This window comes from Myotis myotis, unplaced genomic scaffold (assembly GCF_014108235.1).
Source record: "Myotis myotis isolate mMyoMyo1 unplaced genomic scaffold, mMyoMyo1.p scaffold_m19_p_12, whole genome shotgun sequence".
Taxonomy (NCBI): Eukaryota; Metazoa; Chordata; class Mammalia; order Chiroptera; family Vespertilionidae; genus Myotis; species Myotis myotis.
In genome coordinates, this window is record NW_023416316.1 from 31,580,399 (window position 1) to 31,605,423 (window position 25,025).

Consider the following 25,025-nt stretch of genomic DNA (forward strand, 5'->3'; position numbering starts at 1 on the left):
ATCGAGTCCACAACCCGGGCATGTGTCCTGACCGGGAAGTGAACCAGCGACCTCTGGTGCATGGGACTATACCCAACCAACTGAGCCACACAAGCCAGGGCAACATAGCCATTCTATTTAAAGATGAGGGGAAACTTTTAGATATGTTTCAAATTCCCTCAACTGAGCCACAAAATGCTGAGGTCCACGTGTTTTCACCCATGGGCAGGTCAGACATCAGCCAAGACATTAAGAGCAATTAAAAACAAACAATTTGTGACTCTAGATCAGAAATCCAATCCCATTGCTAAAGCCCAGACGTTGCATGTTCCATTAATTATTTAAGTCAAACTGAAATACCCTCATAGAAAAATAGAACTAAGTGAGAGTCTTTGGGGTTTCAAATGATAAGGAAGCTCTACATATTTAACTCTATTCTTTGCATGTCTAGACTTCTTTAATTATATGCTTAACATCCTTTTTAGCTTCTGAATTTTGTTGTAATCCTCCAAGAAGTGTAACATTGTCCTGATGAGCAGTTAAATTACTAACGGGTCATCTTGATCCTGTGGAGTCTTGGGTTTGGGCTTTGTTAAAGCAGGCCTTTTTCATCACTGCTCTCAATCCTATGCCACATCCTTTATTCCTAGGACATGGCCTTGCCTCCTGAGGTGAGCCTTTCTGGGGCCTCAAATAAGTGTCAAGCTCCACTTGGGCTGGAACAGAATTCCCACAGCTCCCTTATATGTGCAACTTCTAAAATGCACATTCACCTTTCAGTTCCCTAGAAGTTGTTCTTCGTTGAGTTTGCAAAGTCTCATTTAGTGCACATGGAGCTAAAGATTGGCAAATAACCTGCAGGAAAGAAATGTCTACAGATCTGGGGGCTATTTCTCTTCTGCTGCCTGCTCTATGGTGCCCAATCCTGCAAGTTTCAGCGGACTTAGCAGCCCTGACCTTTATCTTTATTTCTCCATCCCACCAGACTGCCACTCTCTGTTTCAGCTCCACTTCCCTACAGTTAGAAGAATGCCTCAGACAAAAAGTCAGCAGGAAAGGGGACCTCATCTAGTGTGCTTTCCTTCTCTCGAGAACCACAGTCCTGTGACGTCCACTGCCCAGTGCCTGAGAATAGTTGTTCGTATACTTTTGCCCGGTTTTACAGCTGTTAATGATAGAAAAATAAATCAGTTATTCTGTCTTTTCAAGAACTGGAAGTCCTATGTATTTTGCATACTTTTGTTTCCTACATATTTTAATATGTCAATAATTTTCATTGTTCTAAGAATAACACTGTTAAAGTCATCAACAACCAGTTTAGAATCAGCTCTGAGCTGGGAGTGAGGACACCAGTTCCTTCACTGCCTCGCTGTCATTGAAGCTCCCTGAACCTCAGTGTGGAACTCTGTAAAACACGCTAAGCTACATGATCACCAATGTCTCTTTCAGCTCTAGCACAGTCTGACCCTTCTACTCTCATTATGAACATTGGATTCATGAGATGTACTATTCAGGAATCCAAACAGCAGTTCTTTGCAAAGGAAAAGCCCTGCCTTTAGCTCTCCATCCACAAGAAACGCGTTGGGCCTGCACGCCCTCCAGCAGTCCTCTCTGTGTTTAAATGATGGTGCAGGGAGGTCCAGGTCAACACAGAGGGTGGGAGTCTACAAGCACAGCATGGTGGACCAGTCCAACTTCAAAGACCAACTGGCCTGATGTCCAAGCTCTCTTACAAAGAGGTCTTGTCATTTCACTTCTCTGAATCTATTTCCTCCTCTGCAGATGGCTAACATGATGCCAACTTGCAGCGCTATCCTGGGAATTAAATGAGATAATGTATATTTTAAGGGTAATCATGGAAGGCTTTTTTTTACTGATATATTTCCAGTGGCCTCTGAGAAATGGCAATTCATACATTAAGTTTTGAAATCTCTTCCCCACCACCCTATCCCCACCTTCACTTGCTTTACTGCCAGTACCATCACCCCTATGGGACAAGCACAGGGAGCAGTGGCCAGCAGCACCCCCACAAAAGCGGTACCTTATCACCTATCCGCTTCCTTAGAAAGTAATCAGAGGTTGTTGTTTTTTTCACTTTAGATGAAAAAGCATTCGGAATGTTTTGATTAATTACTAGTAACTTTATCACAAAAAGGAAATGAAATACTTTTTTTTTTAACTGCGAAGGAGAAACGTCTCAACCCTGGTCTCCTCAATCTCTCCACCTGCCTATCCAGAACTAGCGATCCTTTCAGCAACTAGAGATGGGTCCCTGAGCCTGAGCCATTCGTGGAGCACGGGTCCTAACGGAGAACAATTGAGAACTAGGAACTGCCTCAGAGAACCAACCCACTGGGGTGCTCTCTGGACTGAATGAGGCTCTACTGGAGGAAAATCACCTCGCTCTGAAGTGCACCAACTTCTTGTACTGGGTGATGGGGTAGGTACCCCATTAAACAGCAGGGGCACAATCTGTGTTTAGCAGCGCCCCCAAGTGTCAAGAAACAGCCACTACAGAGAACTGACCAACGCTGGACTTTATCCCCACTTGAAAATGGAAGTTTGGAGAAATTTCCTTTTAGACTGCAAATATTTCCAAAGGTCGGTGGATAATCCAGAAAGAAGAGGGGACCCCTGATCCTATGTTTTTGTTCTACATCAGTTCATACCTATTATATCCATGAAGAGCAAAACACATAACTACTCAATAAATTATTATAGTGAATAAATGTGAGCTGACTTAAATAAGGACAAAGAAATATATATGATGAGGGCAGAATTATTAGCCAAAATGATATTCACTGAAATATGCTATATAATAAAAGCCTAATATGCTAAGTGTCTGGTCGTCCGGTCAGCCATTCAACCAATCAAAGCGTAATATGCTAATGATATGCTAAGGCCGCTCAACCACTTGCTATGAGGTGCACTGACCACCAGGGGCAGATAGTCGACCTGTCGACCAGTTTCTATGGCATGCACTGACCACCAGGGGGCAGACGCTCCAACCGGTAAGTTAGCTTGCTGCTGGGGTCCGGCTGATCTGGACTAAGATGGACCAGACACGCCCTAGAACCCCGCGGTGTGCCTCCCTGGCCCCAATTGTGCACCGGTGGGGTCCTTCAGCCTGGCCTGCACCCTGCTGCAATTGGGATGAGGGACTCCCCCCACCCCCAGTGCATGAATTTTATGCACCAGGCCTCTAGTAACCTTCATAAAGATAAGATATGTGTTTGTTTTGTCCACTGCTGTATCTCCAGCATTTAGAACTATGCCTAGTGTGTATGGCTTAGTAAACATTAGTTAATTTGAATGTTAAATGGATTGGGGAGAAAGAAGGACTTCTTGTAACATGTCACATGGCTGTGTCCCATCCCCCTTCCTGTCCAATATATTTACCAGCAGGTTAAGGAAAGACCTAGGAGCCCTGCTTACCAAATCCACTCACAACACCAAGCTGGGGGAAATGTTGATATGATGATGACCTGAATCATATTGCCATATCTACATACTAAGCCAGAAACCAACAACATGAAATGTAATTCATACAAATTCCCACATACAGGCTGAAAAAAATAAAGTGTACAATTTCAGGGTGGAAAAGGCCTGGCTCACAGCAGTCTCTAAGGACAAGACTTGAAAGTTTTAGTTGGAAACAAGGCCTGTAAAAGGCAACATTTGACCCTGTCAAAACACTTGTGCGGTGACAGATGGCCTCATTGGAAGGGAGTGTCCAGAATAAAGATGAAATGGGGAGTAATTCCATGGTGCCACGGATAGAATGTCACATTCATCTGGGGTCTAACATGGGTCATATGGAGTGGGCCCAGAGGGGGTCACTGGATCTAATGGATAAAATAATGAGGAAGAATCTTGAAAATATATCATCTATCCTTGTTGCTTAGGCTCAGTGGATCCAAGCATCCTGGGTACAATTCCGGTCAAGGGCGCATACCTTGGCTGCAGGCTCCTCCCCAGCCCGGGCCCTGGTCAGGGAGCATGCAGGAGGCAACCAATCGATGTGTTTCTCTCACATCGATGTTTCTCTCTGTCTTTCCTTCTCTCTTCCACTCTCTCTAAAATCAATGGAAAAATATCCTCAGGTGAGGATTTAAAAAAGAAAAAGAAAATATATCATCTGAAGAACAACTAAAAACAAAAGAATGAGGGTTGGTTATAGAGAAGAAAAGGCTCCTGGGGGACAAAACAGTTTTCTTCAAATATGTATAGAATTGCCATTGATTCTGTACACCCCAAAAATAAAACTAGGGCTAACAGATAGAAATTAAAAAGAGGCTTAAGGAGAATTTCTCACAACCTAGAGCTATTAAGAAATGGAATCGGCTGACTCAGGAAATTGTGGTTCCTTATCCTTGGAAAGAAGCAGATGACATGAGAATTTGTATGCGCTGCTTGCCTGCTGTGTGCCAAACACTGGACTGGAGGATTTATGTAATCTCATTTCTTCCTCACATTCATCCTCTGAAATAAGCTTTTATTATTAATTCAGGATCCTCATATCCAACACTATCCACCTGTATATGGGTGGTTAATTGATTTTTTTAAGTTAAAGTAGGGAGTCATAAAAGATGATACAACCATGCCTTAAAATTTTAATTTTAACTTAATACATATGAGTGTCCTTCCATTCCACAACTGTGGTGTTGACCCAAGGCCTTCTTCAGGGGAAAACTGCTTATTGGATCCACCTGGTCTTTATTTTTAAAAATATACGTCTATGTATCAAGGTTACCAGTTTCCATTTCTTAGAAGTAGAGTGAGAACTTAAACTCTCTTAAGAAGCATCTGAGTTGGAGACTTTTTCCAGGTTTCTATGATTTTCCCCAGATCTTTACAACCATCTTCTCTACGCCTAATTCAAAAGCTAGTTTTTACCATATCATCCAGTAATTCCACTTCTGGGGATATATCCAAAGGAAATGAAATTGATACCTTGAAGAGATATCTGCACCCCCATGTTCATTGTAGCATTATTCACCTCAACCAAGACATGGAAACAACCCATGTGCATTGATGGATGAATGGATAAAAAAAATGTAGTGAGTCTGGTGGATGCTTCTTTGTCTTTAGATCTATTTTTGTTCATCAGTTTGTTGCTCATTAGCTTCCACATATGAGTGAGATCATGTGATACTTAGCTTTCTCTGACTGGCTTATTTTATTCAGCATAATGCTTTCCAGGTCCCTCCATGCTGTTGCCAATGGCAGGGAGTTCTACACACAATAGGCGACCAAAGAAAGCATGTCTGAGGATGATTGCTGAGGGGCCAGAGTGGGTGTGTCCACCTGAAGCAGCAGCCCCTAGCTCAGCCCCATTTCCAGCCCCGCCCCCGCCCCAGCTTGATTAATGCCTTCTAGGCAAGTGACGTCATGCCCTTTGTTGTCATTGGCGGCTCCCAAGATGACGTCCAGCATGGATGGGCCGCTGAGCATCTGGACTAACATAATGAAGGGCTGGCAGTACTTTGGTTCATGCTGGACTACAACGCAGGGCTGCTCTCCTACTACATGTCCAAGGACAAAATGTTGAGAGGCTCTCGTCAAGGCTGTGTGAGAGACTCAGAGAAGCTGCGATTAGACGATGAGGACGACAGCAACTTCACGATAGCTGTTGAGCAGAAAACCTTCCATTTCCAGGCTCATGATGCTGATGAGCGAGAGAAGTGGATCCGTGCCTTAGAAGAAACAGTTCTTCAACACGCTCCTCATCGTCGAGGTCTGGATTCAGAATTTGTTCCAAGTGTCTAAGACTTTGATAAGAAAATCACAAAGGCTGAGGCTTGCCTGCATATCTTGATAGAACAATTAAAAATTTTTAATGACAAACTTCAAAACTGCAAAGATGATGAACAGAGAAAGAAAATGGAAACACTCAGACAACGAATAGCATGGTAGAATCCATTAAAGGCTGCGCTGTGTTGCTACAGATTGCTAAAGACGGATGTAATGCAGAGAATCATGCAGATGGAATTATAAGTACTATGAATCCTGGAGAGGCAATATATCAACCTAGTCCCTTGGAACCTGTGATCAACACAATGCCTCCTCAGACTGCCTTACCTCCAGAACCCCGTCAGTTGTGTAAGTCAGAGCAGCATCCATCTTCCCTACCAGTTGGACCTGTATTCGCCACCTTGGGACATCATCAGACTCCAACACCAAATAGGACAGGCAGTGGGCACTCACCACCTAGGAGCAGTCTAACTTCTCCAAGCTAAGTCAGCTTGTCTCCAAGTACAGTCCAGAGTTCTCTTATTCTAGAGGTGAAGATGAATTCTATGACCCTGATGAATTTCATCAAAGTGGCTCATCCCCAAAGTGCTTAATAGATTCCTCTGGATTTGCTTCTGTCTTAACCCATACTAGCTCAGGAAATAGTCTAAAGTATCTAGATAGCGCAGAATCCATTAATTCTTCCATGTTCAATGGAACAAGTGATGCTGACCTTCTCAGCTCCTATGATGAAAGAGATGATGAAGGGGAGGCGGGGCAGGTGGAAAAGCACAAGGGTGTTATCATGCATTTCTTGTCACATGTTAGGCTTGGAATGGATCTTACTAAGGTAGTTCATCCAACATTTATTCTTGAAAGAAGATCTTTTAGAAATGTATGCAGACTTTTTTGCACACCCAGACCTGTTTGTGAGCATTAGTGACCAAAAGGACGCCAGAGACTGAGTGGTTCAGGTTGTGAAATAGTACCTCGCAGCCTTTCATACAGGAAGGAGAGGATCGGTTGCCAAAAAGCCATACAACCCCATTTTGGGCAAGATCTTTCAGTGTCACTGGACATTACCAAATGATACCGAAGAGAACACAGAGATAGTTTCAGAAGGACCATTCCCGGGGGTTCCAAAAACAGTGTAACATTCCTGTGTGAGCAAGTTTCCCATCCTCCACCCATTTCAGCCTTTTATGCTGAGTGTTTTAACAAGAAGATACAATTCAGTGCTCATATCTGGACCAAATCAAAATTCCTGGGAATGTCAATTGGGGTCCACAGCATAGGGCAGGGCTGTGTCTCATGCCTAGACCGTGACAACCATAACATTTTCACCTTCCCCAGTGGTTATGGAAGGTCTATCCTCACAGTGCCCTGAGTGGAACTAGGTGGAGAATGCAATAGTAATTGTTCCAAACTGGCTATCGTGCAAATACTGTCGTCCACGTGAAATCTTTGTAAGATTTCTGGGCAAGAAGCACAGAATTACTGCTGAGATTTTGTTCTCCAAATGAGAAGAAGTCCTTTTGTTCAATTAAAGGGGAATGGAATGTTGTCATGTAGGCAAAATATGCAACAGGGGGAAATGCAATTTTTATAGATACTAAGAAGTTGCCTATAATCAAGAAGAAAGTGAGACAGTTGGAAGATCAGAATGAGTGTGAACCTCGCTGCCTTTGGAAGGATGTTACTTCCAACTTAAAAATCAGAGATGGTGATTTAGCAACTGAAAACATAGTCTTGAAAAAAGACAAAGAGCTAAAGCCCAAGAGAGGAAGGAGAAGGAAAGTCAATGGGACATGAAGATGGAGAATGTTGGGTTTACGATGAACCATTACTGAAACATCTTGGTGCTGCCAAGCATTAGGTTGGAAAATGCAAAGTTTACACATGATAGCCAGGGCAGTGGGCGTGATTAAGCAACAGCCTTCCTTTGGGAGAACTTACTTACTCCCTTCTTAGTGCAGTGGTTCCTGTCTCAGGGATACTGGATTTCCAATGCAGATGAACAATTAAAGTGAGAAACACTTCTCCTTTTCCTCTTTTGTGGCAGTTACAATTTTGACTTTAGTCCTGAGAAAAACTTCAGGTTTTGAAAACATCATATCTGCTCCTTTTCCAAACCCCAGGCTTTGAAAAGCATTTATAAATGCCAGTCTCAAACTCTGTACTCTAGTACTGCTATTGAGATACATCATGCTTCTTAGTTCATATAATCTTGGGAGATATATATATATATATATATATATATATATATATATATATATGTATATATGTATATATATAATATATATTATACCTGATGCCAGATTTTTCATAAATATTTCATCTAGTATAAATATTGGTTCCTCTGGCTTGTTTTAGAAAATTAGGGCAATGTATTAAAATCAAGTATTAGGAAATTTCATGGTGTCACCTACAATAACTTTTATTTTGGAATTGTATCTAACTCTGGTTACAGTTTAATTATACTTAATACTTCTTAAGGCTTCATAAAGTATTTTTTACAACCTTAAAAAAAACGTGGTGTATAATATGTACAATGGAATATTATTCAGCCATTAAAAAGGAAATCCTGCCATTTGTGACAACATGGATATACCTAGAGGGTGTTATACTAAGTGAAATAAGTAGGGCAGGGAAAAACAAATACTAAGAGATTTCATTTATATGTAGAATCTTTAAAAAGTTGACCTCACAGAAGCAAAAAGTAGAATGGTAGTTGCCAGGGGGTGGAAGAAATGGGGAGATGTTGGTCAATGTGTACAAATTTCCAGTTGTAACATATTTAAGTCCTGGGGATGCAATGCACAGCATGGGGACTATAGTTAATAATACCATATTGTCACTTTTTGAAAGAGGACATACAGAAGGCCAAGAGACATGTGAAAACATGCTCAAAGTCACTAATCATCCGAGAGATGCAAATCAAAATGACAATGAGATACCATCTCACACCTATCAGAATGGTATCATCAACAAATCAACAAACGACAAGTGCTGGCGAGGATGTGGAGAAAAAGGAACCCTTGTGCACTGCTGGTGGGAATGCAGACTGGGGCAGCCACTGTGAAGAACAGTATGGAGTTTCCTCAAAAAATTAAAAATGGAACTTCCATTTGACCCAATAATCCCACTTCTAGGAATATATCCCAAGAAATCAGAAATACCAATCAGAAAGGATATATGCACCCCTATGTTCACAGCAGCAAATTCACCATAGCTAAGATTTGTAAACAGCCTAAATGCCCTTCAGCAGATGAGTGGATTAAAAAACTGTGCTACATTTACACAGTGGAATACTACGCTGCGGTAAAAAAAAAAAGGAATTCTTATCATTCGCAATTTGCAATAGCATGGATGGAACTGGAGAGCATTATGCAAAGTGAAATAAGCCAGTCAGAGAAAGATAAATATCACATGATCTCACTCATTTGTGGAATATAATGAACAACATAAACTGATGAACAAAAATAGATTCAGAGACAGAGAAGCATTGAACAGACTGTCAAACCTCAGAGGGAAGGCAGGAAGATGTAGAGGTCAACCAAAGGGCTTGTATGCATGCATATAAGCATAATCAATGGACACAGACACAAGATGGGTGAGGGCATGTGCTGAGGGGGGTTGCCAATGGGGGGAAAAGGAGACATATGTAATACCTTAATCAATAAAGAATAAAAAATTTTAAAAGACTATCTTGTGTATTTGAAAGTTGCTAAGAGAGTTCTCACCACAAAACAAAATCATAACTACATGAGTTGATGGGTGCATTAACTACCTAATTGTGATAATCATTTCATATATGTACATATATCAAATCATCATGTGTGCACCTTAAACTTACACACTGGTATATGTTAACTACATCTCAATAAAATTGGGGGGAGGGAATCAGTTTTTTATCAAGTCACCTGTTCTGTCTTTACTTTGCATTCAACCATTTCAGAGCAGATGGAAATAACTGTTTTCTTTGACATCCATATTTCCTCAATTTACATAATGTTAGATTCGATTATGTGAATATAGTATTGAGTAGAGCTGGCATGGACTAGTTTGAGAGAGAATATGACAGCCTTTGGGACGGCCTGCCCCTCAACTGCTGGATGTGTCCCTGGGTAATTCCATGAACATCTCCAGCCACGCCTGAACAGTATGCCATGGACACCTGTCAGCTCACAGAGTGGACAGAGTGGGCCAAGCTGGAGAGATGGTTAAATGGAGATCTGCCAAGCAAACTTCTACTCTACCTTTCAATGCTAGAGTGTCCTGGCCTCAAAGAAGGTAAGTAATTCACTCAGTCAAATAACCAGTGAGTCTCTTCTATTCCAAATCCACACTCTCTCCATGGGGGACCCTAAAAGAGTTTGAGGGATCACTGAATGAACCACAAGCCTTGCCCTGTGAAGGGCCCCAGCACTGGGGAGGAGGGAGCTGAGTGATCTCCAAGGCCCCTCCAACTCTGAACCTGTGAGAATCTCTACTTCACTGGGGCTCTGTGTTTGTCTGGGACTAGAAAGTTGTACTGTATTTTAAGGAGCCCATCAACGTGTCCCTGCAACTGCATGTGTTAGAAGATATGAGATTAAGACATCAAAGTCTAGACCTCAAGCTAAAGGTAAAAAGTCATTTTTGAGACAATAGTGGAGAAATTTGAGTATGGACCAGGAATTAGATAATACCTAGAAGTTTATTATTAACATGTAATAATAGCATAGAAATTAAGAAGAAAATGCTTCGTATTGGGGAGAAATGACCAGATGCTCGGATTTTGCTTGAAAATATCTTATGGGAGACAAACCCAAAAAAAAGTGTGAGTAGGTGAAACAACTATAGCGAAACTGTAATTATTACCAAATCTAGGGAATAAGGACTCATAATGCTATTCTCTTTACTTTTGTGCATACATTTTTTTATAATAAAAAGAATTTAAAAATCTAAAGCTGAGATCCTGTGGTTATGAGGTGAGGCCCACCACCCTCGTCAGTGGTAAAGCCTGGATTGGAGGAAGAACGGGCCTCACCAGGCGTGGAAGCCGCTTCCTGCCCCCAGAAGGCCCTACAGCAGCTCGAGGAAACGAATGCAGACAGATCTCAGTTGCTTAAAGGAGTAGATTCCAAGGCATTGCTTCACACACGGTTATCACTTCCACAATCACAGTTTCTCACTGGAAGGAACCAAAAAAAAAGCATTCCCAGACAGTGGACTGCGCCCCTAACCGTTCTCCTGGGAGCATGTTACGCATGCGAACTCCAGGGATCCAACGAGACCCACAGAGCAGACCGAGCCGGGGCAGCGCCCCCGGGGGTCTGGATGTTTAATTGATTTCCCAGTGAAAGTAGGGCAGCCCTGAACTGGGGCCCCTGGATCCTCCAAAGTGGATCAGCATCCCAATTTCACCGAAGAGGAATTTGGCCTAGAAGAGTCCTGTCACCTGCCCAAGTTCACTTCCCCTCATTTTTCACAACCTCGCCCTCTGCGATTCTTTGGTGGAAGATGTTGCCCACCTGAGAGACCCCTCAGCAAGAAAAGGCCCTGGGGGCTCCAGCTGGCAGGTGGAAGAAAAAAGCCAGTCATTATCTTCGGTTCTGGAGGGCCAGAACCTTCCCCAGCACCCTTGCCTGGTTGATGCAGCCTCCCTTTTTGCTTCCCCGCCCTATGTCCCCGCTGAGCTCTCTGATTCCGTCTTTATAATAATGACCCCTTGCCGCAGCTAAGGAGCTCTCGGCGGGGAGATGTTCTAATAGAGAAGACAGGGAGGAGCCAGAGGATATCTGTTACAGCCGTTATTTTCTACTCAGGATCCTATTTTGCGTCTTAACTTGAAGCCCGTATTGAACCTAGAGGGAGGGGCCCTGAAATCCGCAGTGGGAAATTCATCAAAACCAAGCCCATGGTTACTTGGGCTGATCAAAGTGAAACACTGCCACCACGTGGCTGCTCTCGGTCATCACAGCTCTGCTTTCACCGGGTTAAACACAGAGGGCAGGATGGAGCAGCAGGTGTGCATGGCTCTTGCCTTCTTAAAACTATGCTATTTGTATTCATGGAAGTACATGCACCTGATACAAAGCTCATACGTTCCAAATGCTCCGCAATGGAACGTTAATCTCCTCACTCTTGGCCTCAGAGGTATTACTGAGGATTTCTTGCTTAGCCTGCGGACGTACTCTGAGCAAGCATGCCAGCACATGCACACACACACACACACACGCACGCACTCCTTCAGCACCAATGCCGGCAGCTTGCCTGTGCGTTCACTGCTATATCCATGGTGCATTGAAGACACTCTAAATAACCATGAGCCTTGTCTATGCCTTGGTTTCTTCACCTCCTTACATCTCATGCACAGCCAATTGCTAAAATCCCATCTCTCACAGATAGAGCAGGAGAAACCAGCAGATAATAGAAAAAAGGCATGATTTTAACCAAATGCCCATCCCAGCCCCCACAAAATCAACTCAGATCGCCCATCGTGGAACAACTCTCAGAAACGCCCTACCCCAACTTTGTCATCTTACAGATGAGAAATCGGAGAGAGGGAGAGGACTTCCCAAAGTCACACAGTGGTTGCCTTCTGGGCTCCTGTGGATCCAACCAAAGGCTTAGTTGGGGGTCTCTACATGGTCTTCAGCCATGCCCTCCATCTCACCAGCATCGCCCCTATTCCCATATGCTTGGTACTGACCTTCCTCCCACAGTTTTCCGGAAATCGGGCTGATTCCTCGGCATCCAAGGCCTGCTGCTGGATGCTGCAGTCTTAAGGCCTTCCTGGTCCTCAGCAGCCCTGAGCACCAGCCCGTGCAGTGAGCCGGGCCAAATTAGCCTCAGCTGCCCTAACAGTCCAGGTGACCCTGCAGCGTGAGAAATTTAGGAAGATGGACACAAAGAAGACCTTTTAATGGGCAAAATCGTTACAGTCCTGAACTGGGTGGCCCAGGAAACTAACAGAACCTCCTTTGAAGATCTTTACAATTGATTTAAGTTACAAAAGAATGCTGTGTATGACAATGAATCTGTAGTGCCACAAAACATGAGGGAAAACACATAATAAGAGAGCCCGAGGACTGCCTTGTCTTTGAAACTCTCTTTCCAACATGCACTGATTGTGTGCATTTTCCTGTGCATATTTTATCAACTCATATAAATGTGCATGTGTTACACACCTATTTGGGTGAACTATATGTGCCGTACTTTACACTGGCTTTTACCACAACACTAACTCAAAGTTATCAGACAAAATATTTACATTTCTATTTCATGAAGAAAGGGACCCAAATATTAGTAGGGGTTTTTTTCTTAATTGATAGTTTCATAAATAATTGGGTGCATTGCATTGCACGTTTTGACTTTCGGGCTTGTTATATAACGGATCATTTTTTAAATCAATCAAAGAATTATCCATTTTTTATTATGTGAAGATGGAAGTAATGCTGGTTGGCAGCATTTGATTTTAAGGAATCTCAAACGATTGTGTTTTAGAAAAATGGAAAAACCCAAGCATGTACAATGAAGAAATATAGGACTGTGGGATGTTAGAGCTGGTATCTGAGATGGGAACCCCCAGCGTAACATTTGTAAGACGGGGAAACTGAGGCCCGGGTTGCTGAAGTGACTTGCTCAGGGCTCCTCCTTCGTGTCTCACAGCGTCTCTGGGTTCTCAATCTCTCTCAGCATCTCCCCGGCTTGAAATCCCAGAGCATCATCTACTCCCTCTAAGCCTCTGTTCCCATCAGTAGTAAATGAGGAGTTTAGACAAGAGGATTATCTATGATGCAATAATCTCCAAAAGCAAACCCCCTATCCTCATACAACGAAACATTAACTACGCATGAATCTGCGTCACGTATCAGCAACATCACCTGTATAACAGAAACCAGCCACAGCCCCACGGCATTCGTTTTCAGCAGGGACCCTCCCATCCCGCACGCTCTGTTTCCCATCAACACGCTGCAACAAATTGCAGTAACGCAATTTCCTCCACAGCTGTGCCTGGCCCACCCTCCTTCCCACCAAGACCAGGTTAGGGCTAAGGGGCATGCTTCTCCGTAGTGTGTTGGGTCATCCTTCCCAAGTAACTTGCTTCTGGAGATATTTTGGAAATACTTTCTGAAGCCCCTGATGTCAAGCAGAGAGACTAACCCATCATGTGGATCCCAGCTGCTTCCATCAGAGGGAAAGAGGGATCCCATGGCTCATGAAAAACTCAAAGGTGCTGGCATGCCCTGGGCAGGTCCTAGCCCCCACTGGGTCAATGTCATCTTTTCTCCTGTAATGGCCAGAAAGGTTTGGGGGAAGTTTAACCTCTGCCTAAGCCTGTCTGGGGGTGATATGGATACCTGGTAGGCTCCCAGGAGGGAAGGGGAAGGGGCTGTCTCTCCCCACCCCTTCCACTATTTCTAAAAATCAATGGAAAAATATCATCAGGATAGGATGAACAACGATGGTCTAAAATTAAAATTGTTTTTCTTCTGTTAAGCTGTCTTGTATCAATTTAATTATTAGGTCAACCAAAGAACCTAGAAAGTGTTAATGTAAATCCATTCAAACCTGTAAAGAATTTTTGTGAGTTTATTTGAGCCAAACTGCTGACAATTGCCAGGAAGCAGAATCTCAACAGATTGGGATAATGCTCCAGAGAATGGTGGTTTTTTCCACCTATTTTTATACATTTCAATCAAAAGAGGAGATGTAAGTGGGTTACATGAAATCCATTGGTGATAGATTAGAGAGGCGGGAGAAAGCAAAGCAGGGAAACCTCTGGGATTGGGTAAAAAGTAAAATGATAGACACATGCTTCTTTTACTTAGGTGGGTACGGGATAGTTAACAGGCAACAATTAACATGATAACAATAATAATGAAGGAATTTGTGGTATCTGTCCTGGTGCCCAGGGTATTTGGTTGTGCCCTGAGGGGTCCAGAAAAAAAAAGGGAAGTTACAAGTCACCCTGACATTTCAATGATATGTTATCTAGATATGTTGTCTATGTTATTGTAGATGCAAAAAGACTATAAGCTTAGGTAATAAAGATTGACCTTGTCAAGGAAAATACCAGCCTAGGACGTGGCTACCCACAATAACTGCTTTTAGTTCAAGTTTTGATTTCAGACTACCTTTGTGGTTACTTTAGGTCTCTGAGTTTGCTAGACTGCCGTGCAGGCCTTCCCTGAGCTTGTCAGGTTAGCAAGTAGCCTCTTTTGTCTACAAAGGGAAGCGAGAAATAAATAAAAGTAAAAAAGCGGAATTACCAACAAATAGCACAAAAGATGCTCCAGCTAGCAGTTTTCCCAGTAATAAAATTAAAAACAAAATTCCATACGCTGCTGTTGAATCTTGAGTCTGTTTACTGCAGTGGTCCTCAATCAGGTGTGATTGACCTGGGCAGGGGCACTTGGCAATGTCTGGAGATATTCCTGTTGTCACGAGGTGGGACAGAGGAGGCATTACTGGCATCCAGAGGAGAGGGGCCAGGGATGCTGTCAGCAGGGGACAATGCACAGGACAGCCCCACCGCACAGTTCTCCAGCCCAAACTTTCACTGATGCCAAAGTTGAAGAAGTCTGGTTTCGCTTAAAAGCACAGTTCTCCAGGAATGCAGGAGGAAAGAGACTACCGGGGAAGTATGGTAGCAGTCATCTCAGGTAGAAACTATAGTTTAACTTTAACACTGCTGTTTGGCTTCTGTACTTATTTGCTTTGTTTAACAATAGAAAAGTTATTTTGATTTTCTGAATTATATAAATCACCCCATTCGATTGAATACCCTATGGATTGTACTGTGACTATCCCATTCGTTGTGGTCATACTGGTCTTAGGAAGCACATTTTCCTTTACCTGGGAAGGACAGCACAGTTATTTCAAGGTCAGAGAGCTCTAGTTAACATGTCCCTGTTGACTCAGTGTTCTGGAGACCCAAAAACTGTAATTTAGATAACATGAAACTGCTTCTGCTTCTGTAAACCGCTTTTTTGCAAACCAGGTTCCTCATTCCAGACCCGAGGGCTCTAGATAATGTGTTGCTGTCAATTCAGTGATCCGGAGACCCAAAACTATAATTTAGATAACATGCTGCTTTTGCTTTTGTAAACTGCTTTTTGCAAATCAGTTTCCTCATTCCAAACCTTGGGATGTAATCAATACCTTTGTGATCTTTGCCTATAGAAATCTGGTGTTGCGGCCATCTTATCACTATGAGATTTGGGGAATGGCCCCTCATAGTCCCGGATTGCAATAAATGTGACTCTTTAATTCAACTTCTTGAGGCGTCCTTCTGTGATTCGCGGGGCACATTACAACACCGGCCTTGCATGGTGCCTGGTCACAGCCTGTGACTTCCCGCCAACTCTGAGATAGTGAGACCTGTAGCATGACTGCCTACTTGAACCCCCACAAGGCTTAATCCTGCCATAAACCCCACCCCTGTTCCAATCACCAGACTTTTCCTACAGTAAGGTCCAAAAACAGTATTTTTAACACTAAAAACTAGGAACACTTAGTGGATTTGGTTGTCACAGACCTTACACCTCAATGGAAATAATTGCACGGGATTACTTTATCCTGGTAAGGAACTAGCACTTGGTGGGGGGCAGGAATGCTGGAAGCTGGAGTGGCTTCAATATGAATATCAGGCTTTTGCTCCATCACACTCACCCTTTCACGCTTCTGGCAGGGAGAGAGGGAAAGGAACCATTTATAACTACAAGAGAGCCCTGTGTTCTTCGTAACAGGCCGTGCCCTCGGGAGAAACTGCTTCACCAGAGCTTAACCTGCTGGGGTTCTGTCAGAGCCCAACTGACCCAGGGAAAGGGCAATACCCACTCCAGCCCCCTCTGGCCTTGCATGTGAAGGAAAGGAAACACATAACCCCAGCTCGTTCTAACCATCCTGTCCCACCTAAGGGAAGGAAAACTGAGAGGCACCTGTGAAGGTCACAGTCTAGGGACACAGGATCACCCAAAGACTGAGAGCTCATCATAGGACAGTGGAATGCTTCCCCTCCCCCCACACCGTACCACCAAGTTACTCTAAGTCATTTATAACAGTTCCTTTTGCCCACTCTATCATGTCTGGCTATGAAGAAGAAAACACAGTTTAAAGAAACTGAGCTTCCTTGGCTGGGTAGCTCAGTTGGTTAGAGCATCATTCTGATAGGCCAAGGTTGCAGGTTCGATCCCCAGTCAGGGCACAGACTGGGAGATAATACTTGCAAAAGACTCACCTGATAAAGGACTATTATTCAAAATATCCACACACAAAAAAAAACACCTCTTAAAACTCAACAATAAAAAACAAACAAATTACTCTTTATGATGGCCATATGTCAATATACATCTGTCCAAACCCATAGAATGTACAACACCAAGAGTGAACCCTAATGTAAACTGTGGACTCTGGGTGATAATACTGTGTTATTGGAGGTTTATCACATACAACAAATATACCAGTCTGCTGGGGGGTAGGTAATGGGGAGGCTGTGCATGTGTAGGGACAGGAGATGTATGGGAAATCACTGTACCTTCCACTCAATTTTGCTGTGAATCTAAAACTGCTCTAAAAATAAAGTCTATTTAAAAAAATAAAATTCCTCTACTCCCCAGGATATTCAGATGTCACCCTGGGGGGCTCCCCACTCCCCAACAACAGCCCCTGTTATGGCCATTTTTAGAAGCCGCTGGTTTATGTGCCATTTAATAGTTCGGTGACCCTGTGACCTGGGCACATTCTTTCACCCCTGGCTTCAGTTTATTTCCCATTAAATAGGGATAATCACTTCCTCATGGGATTCCAGGAGGGATTAAATGGGGGTTCCATGTGGGGAAAGTACCTAGCATTGTAATTCCTTTCTCAATCCCTATGGAATTTGGTTTTTGGTCTAAAGCATTTAGGAACTCAATAATTTTCAGGATGGGGGTGATACGATTAGCTATGCTTAGAAAAAAATCACTGTTTGAAAAAAACCATTTAGTCAGCAATATGGAGATGGATGGAAGAAGAGAGGACAGTCTAGAGGCCCAGAAAAATTAGCTGACAGCTTCTAACAGGGCTCGAGGAAAGAGATAGTAAGATCGGAGAGAGTGGGGTGGGAAAAAGAGGGATACAAACATTCAAGAAGTTAGGAGGTTGATTAGAAGAGCTTTTGGGATCAGAGTCAGCCTTGATGCTTGTCTTTACTTCACAGCCCACATCTGCTCCAACAGTAGGTCTTACCTTCTCCACCACCAAGTACCCAGATCCTCTTGCCTCTCAATGCTGCTACTACTGCCATCTACACTGCTCAGTCCCTAGTCTTGGGCTGATACAAAAGGCTTCTGGTGCTCTTCCTGCTTCCAACCCCAATCCATTCTCTAAAAAGCCCCTAGAATGTTATTTGGAAATGTAAATCGAATCTCATCCACTCCCCACCTAAAAATCCTCAAGTAGGTTCCCACCACACAGAATAAAACAGAAATCTGGCTGATTTTCCTTTTCCACTGCATTGTAAAACAAACAAACAATCTGATTATAAATAGGCCAAAAACCTGAACAGACACCTCACCAAAGAGTATATATACATTGCAAGTAAGCACATGAAAAGATGCTCCATATCACATGTTATTTGAGAAATGCAAATTAAAACAATGAGATACCCAGTACATCATGTACACACCTATTGCAATGGCAAAAATCCAGACACTGACAACATTAAGTGCTGGCGAGGATGTGGAGCAACAGGAACTCTCATTCATTGTTGTGTAAATGCAAAATGGTAGAGCCACTTTAGAATACACACTGGCAATTTCTTACAAAACTAAACTTAGTCTACTCTTACCATATAAACAGGTAGTCACACTCCTTGATATTGACTTAACAAAGTTAAAAACCTATGACTAGCGAAGGCCAGATGGCTCAATTGGTTGGAACATCATCCCATACACCAGTGGTCGGCAACTACGGCTCACCAGCCACATGGCTGATTTCCCCTCCCTCACTGTGCTCCAGCCTTTGTTTTCCACCAGCTAAGCTCAGGCCCACCTTAGAGTGTCTGCAACCAGCGTGTCCTCTGCCTAGAATGTTCTCCATGCCCTCCCATCTACCCAAACCCACCTCATCCCCTTCTTCACCTCCCCACTTCACTCCCTCCATGTTTGCTGGCTTGCTCTTAATTCAGATGTGAGCTGCAATGTGACCTCTTCAGAGAGGCCTTCCCTTCCTATTTCTATTTTATACCTAGCACTTATTACTACCTGCTATTTTTTCTTGTTCATGTATTGATCGATCATTGCACTGTCTAACTCTCCCTATTGAAACCTCTCCAAGAGCAGAAATTGTCCTGTTCCTTGTACCTGGCCCATAATAGACATGCAATAAAGATTGTTGAATGAATGAAACAAAATTATATGGGAGTGGAGACAGCATTTGCAAAAATGTCTCTCATGATCCAACCCCAACAATTACTTTCAGAACATTTTAAACTCTTGTTCAGTACTTAGTGTACGTCATTACATTATATCTTTTGTACATCCACCTTTCCCATTCCTTTTCAGGATAGGGACAACTCTTTTTATTTATCTGTGCATTCCCAACATGTTGCTCAACATCTGTCACGTGGTAAGTGCTTAACAAGTATTCATAAAATGAATGAATGTGTGGATGAAAAGGGGGTTCTACAGAAAGTAACCTCATGGAGTGATCTTGCTGTAGGCAGTTTAGACAGACATGAGCAGAGCAAGGACAATGGGCCAGGTACAGAAGGTCACCAGGATGGAAAGCCCCAGGTGCCTAGCAATGGACAATCATTGTAGGGTGGGATCTTGCCACCAACGTGACTTTTTCTCCCCTAGCATATTCCTGACCTTTCCTCCCTAGAGATAACATCTACGCCTCAGTTGTATTTTCAGTGCCAGGCCCAGTTAAGCAACAAAACCAACCACTGCTGACGTCACAACCAGCCACATGGAACAATGACCCCCTACCCTGGTGCCGGCCAATCAATCAGTGGAGACCACAACCCTGAAAGGACACACTTAGAACATTTCTAACTATTCTATTAAGATCTTTTCCTGGGACCTCCCCTAAAGTCTCCACCCTTAGGATGGAGGATCCAGGGGGCTCTCCCTCCAGGAAGCACACCCTTCCTATACCAGGCACATTGCCATTAGCTTCCCCACTCCCAAGCTCCAAGGGCCCTTCTTTTATCTCTATAACTTGTTTCCAAAGCCCATTTCTTCTAGGGATTACTTTTTCCTACCTCTGTGATTTACACAATAAATGTTCTCTTACAGTTTTGGGTCTTCCTCTGAATTCTTTCCTGGCCACAACCCAAGTACCAAGGTTGCTAAACCCAGGTTTGGTCTGACCCCATGGGTCAGACACCTGGTGCCATTCCCACAACAATTTGACCATAAATTTCTTAATGGTCAGGTCATGGTGGTAACCATGCCCCAGGCATATAACTTTTTTAGTGAAAAATTTACCTTTGCCTTAAGCAAGCCCAGTTCATTGCATCTATATCAACACACCTTTGAAATAATAAACTCCCAGAGACTGCATAGTCTTGTTAACTATCCTATAAATCTAACTCCACCCCTTGCCTTCTCCCACCTTCATGTAACCTCCCTTATGTTCACTATTTAATTTCAAATGTATACAAGAAACTGCAAAGCTGTCCTTTTCTGGAGCATTTGTGCTGGAAGCTGGTCCACCCTTGCTGCTTGACACAGTCGCTACAGGGAAGAAACATCTGCACAGCGTATGTTTCAAGGAACCTGGCATATATGGCATATGTTTGCTCCTGCTCTTAGCACTATGTGTTTTAACCAGGACCACCTCCCCAAAAAAGGTTGCTTCCCCAGGTGGGGATTTTTCCCTGGAGTTAGGGATTAACAGGACTAAGGAAGGGAATAAATCAGTAAAACCCCTTAACTAAGTGCCAGGCGGGTAGTTAACCACCTTAACTACAAACAATCACACTTAAGCTACATAATCTTTACTTAGGATAACCTCCTTCAATTACTTCCTTGTAGCTTAACAGAACAGTAGAGTAGAGTAGTGACCTTGGAATGGAGATAACACCTTCAGAATAGAATGGACAGGATTAAAATCAAATGGTATAAATACAGATGTAACAGGAGAATAGAGAGAGAACCTAGCTATTCTTGATTCTATCTCGGCAGGAAGTTCCCTACACTGCAGCATTTCCGATTTCAAGCTGGTAATGTGAGCTATTTAAAGGAGACTTCCTCCATCTTTCTGCGTATCTGTTTTGTGTGTGTTTTTAACCAGGATATGATGCACTAAAGGACCCAACAGAAATAGAACTGAAAGCATTCTAAAATGGCGAACCACACGGTGAAGGATGCCCACAGCATTCACGGCACCAACCCATAGTATCTGGTGGAGAAGATTATTCGGACTCGAATCTATGAGTCCAAGTACTGGAAAGAGGAGTGCTTTAGACTTACGGCTGAACTTGTTGTTGATAAAGCCATGGAGTTAAGGTTTGTCGGTGGTGCTTCAGATTCAACCAGAGAAGGATATCATTGTTGAGTTTATAAAAAATGAAGATTTCAAGTATGTACGCATGTTGGGAGTGCTTTATATGAGGCTGACAGGCACTGCAATTGATTGCTACAAATACTTGGAGCCTCTGTACAATGATCATAGAAAAATTAAGAGCCAGAACCGAAATGGAGTGTTTGAACTGATGCACGTAGATGAATTCATTGATGAACTACTACACAGTGAGAGAGTCTGTGATATCATTCTGCCCTGGCTACAGAAACGCTATGTGCTAGAGGAAGCTGAGCAATTGGAGCCTCGGGTTAGCGCTCTAGAAGAGGACATAGATGATGTTGAGTCCATTGAAGAAGAGGAAGAAGAGGATGAGAAGTTGGAGAGAGTACCATCACCTGATCACCGCCGGAGAAGCTACCGAGACTTGGACAAGTCCCGTCGCTCTCCCACACTGCGCTACAGGAGAAGTAGGAGCCGGTCTCCCAGGAGGTGGAATCAGTCTCCAAAAAGGAGGAGCCCTTCCCCTCGCCAAGAGAGGCATCAGAGCAAGAGTCCAAGATGTCACCACAGCAGGTCCCAAGATAGACGGCACAGATCCCACTCGAGTCCCCAGGTCATCACCGTAGTCATAGACACAGGAGCCACTCAAAATCTCCTGAAAGATCTAAGAAAAGCCACAAGAAGAGCCAGAGAGGAAATGAGTAATGGACTCAGTTTAGGTTTAGTCCAAAGAGCCTCCTGCAAATATGAAGTCATCTCTCCATGTGGAAGGACTAAGATCTACTCCCACAGCAGCTATAAGAATATTTTAGGGCGTTTTTGTTTTTTAAACTTACAGTAGAATAGTGACCTTGGAATGGAGATAACAAACACCCTAACCTTTGGAATAGAATGGATAGGATTACAATCAAATGGTATAAATACAGATATAACAGGAGAATAAAGAGAGAACCTGGCTATGATGATCAACTGAACGCTGTCTCCATGTCATTCCTTCTTCGCCGACTCCGTCCACACATTCGGGAACCCCTGGACTCGCTGGGTCTGGGCCCCAACACATTTAGGATTTTGTTTCCTGGCAATTGTCATCAGTTTTTACTCAAATAAACTCTTACATTCTCTGCAGGTTTTAACATTCCTTACACAGATGAATGAGTGAATGCCTCTAGGTTGAGGATTTACTTTTTGTTGAGTCAACTTTCTCATATTGTGGCTACCTGAGTTATCCCTCCTGGCATTGCTTTAAACTTTATCTCTTGTCCTCACATTTGTAGTTGAGACCTGCTCACCTTCAACATCCAACTGTCCTCATACTATACTAGAAAGGAAATGCCCTCTAACCCCTGCCCCCCAGACTTCTCTCTTTCACCAAATAATTTCTCTGGATTTTCTCACTTCCTCTCTTGCCCAATTTTACCTTCCCAAGGTCCCCTCCCTATACACCCTCTGAGGCAACATTTCTCCAAGGATGGTTAGAATCAACTTAATTATTACAAATGTGCATTGCTGGGTCCCTCCTTAGACCTAATGTATTGGACTCTCTCTGGAGTTGAGGTCAGGAAACATACATTTTTTTAATTTCTCAGATGATTCTGAAGGAAACCAGAATGTCACTCCAAAATATGCTTCTTTCACATGAAAATTATTTTAAGCTCAAGGCAATTAAGAAACAGTAAACACAGAAAAAACTCCTTTTCTGTCTAAAGGCAGGAATTAAATTCTCCTTTGACTGGAGAGAGACTCTCCTCAGACCAGAACCAGCACCAGAGGAGTCTTTGAACAATCCTTGTTAAATTAACCCTTATCTTCCCAGTTAGGGAAGTGAAGTACTGTCTCAACCTAGGTCAGCAGTTCTCAACCTGTGGGTAGCTACCCCTTTGGGGCTCGAACGACCCTTTCACAGGGGTCGCCTAAGATCATTGGAAAACACATATATAATTACATATTGTTTTTGTGATTAATCACTATGCTTTAATTATGTTCAATTTGTAACAATGAAATTGGGGGTCACCACAACGTGAGAAACTGTATTAAAGGGTCGCAGCATTAGGAAGGTTGAGAACCACTGCGGCCTAGGAGAACCAACCCCAAACCAAACCCCTCTGTCTCGTCAATTCTTCACAAATGTATGAATTCTTTGCCTGTAAGGTATTAAAGCTTCCTGCTCTGGTCACTTCCTTGTGTCTTCATGCTCTTATGAAGGCTCCATGTACATATGAAAATTCAATAAAAATTGTACACATTTCTCCTGTTAATCTGTTATTGTCCCTTTAATTTGCAGACTGAGTGAGAGCCCTAAAAGGGACAAGGAGATTTTTTTCCCTTCACTACAATTCTCAAACACACAAACATTTAGGACTCCTAGTAAACTATTTTTAATTTTTTTAATAGTTATGTCCATATAAAATATGTCCAAAACTGTAGAGTTTTTACAAGAGTTTATTTGAGCCAAACTGATGACATATGCCAGGGAGCAAGATTTCAAATGCTTCCCAGAATGACAGTTTTGCAGTTTCTTTTATGCATTTGAAATTAAGGAGGGGAGGTAAGGGAGATTGGAGTTAAGAAGATTGTGTGCTCTCTTGAGGGTTAATACCCCCTTCAAATGGTCCCATAAAACACACAGCATCCTGCATTCTGTTTTAGATTGTTGCCATTATATTAGACTGTCTCGTTCTATAACCATCTCATCTTTCTATTGAGTTGTTGAGCTTTTCCGCATTTATTTGTAGGAGCCCCTTTTAATATTTTTAAATAGTTCTTTTTCATATGCAAATACATTTCCCTCAGTTTCTCTTTTATCTCTTGATTTTGTTTATGGTATTTTTCCATGCAAAAATTTTAATTTTTAATATTGCAAATTAATCAAACTTTTTCTGGGTTTGATTTTTTTAATATTCCCCCATTTTCTATTGATATTTTAATGAATTCATTTTTAATATTTAATATTTTTATCCTTCTGCAATTTATTTTGGTATTTAACATGAAACTGGGATGCCATTTCTTTTTCTAGACAGTCGGGTGTTTTCTAGCGCTAGGCACTCAGTAAGCCATATTGTCCCCTCTGATTTGATGTCACCTTTTTCATGTAATAAATTCCTATATGTACTTGGGTCTGATGAATCCATGCTTCCTCATCTGCTGGACCTTGTCTATTGTCAAACACAACCTATAGCTTTGGAACACAAAGCAAAGAAAACCTGCCCATTTATTCCTCCTTAACGGCATTACTAAGACAGCTACTTACTGTTTTAAGTGTTTCCTTCCACGTCCTGTGTGGTTCAGGGTTCAGGATCTGGAAGAGGAGCCACACACAAATGAAAGAGAAGAGACAAGAGATAATTTTGGAATATTGGGGGGCCAGGTGGGCAAGTCCAACTCAAGGGGAAGGACTTCCTCCGGTGCTCAGGCCTCACCAAGCTCTTATTGATCTGGGATACCCCCATAGCTTAGCCCTTAGGCAGGCGACCCCCCAGCAACAGGCAGACTAGCCCATCAGCAAGGATTTACATAATAATAAATGGGGAAGTTGCTTCAGCTACCACTGTCTGGACAAACAGAGGTGGTGCCTAGCTCCAACCTTTGCTAGGGCTTCAAAGGCACCCAACCTTCGGGGGATTCTCTGTCTACGCTTATCAGCTAGTGAAGACAATAAGCGGTTCCCACAACTTACAATTAGCTAATTACTAAGACAACTAAAAGTGTTCATAAATGTTCATGTAAAGGTCACCTAGAGATGGCCCAACCTTCTCCAAGTCCAGATCACAATGATCAGAAAGCCCTTCCCAGGTTGGGTTCCAATAATGCCC

General features: G+C 42.9%; 2 pseudogenes; both read left to right on the forward strand.

Annotated features, from left to right (window-relative positions):
* The first annotated feature begins 5,347 nt into the window (after positions 1-5,347).
* On the forward strand, positions 5,348-7,588 carry LOC118666782 (annotated as a pseudogene).
* A 13,448-nt stretch (positions 7,589-21,036) lies between these two features.
* LOC118666783 lies at positions 21,037-21,968 on the forward strand (annotated as a pseudogene).
* The last annotated feature ends 3,057 nt before the right edge of the window (positions 21,969-25,025 follow it).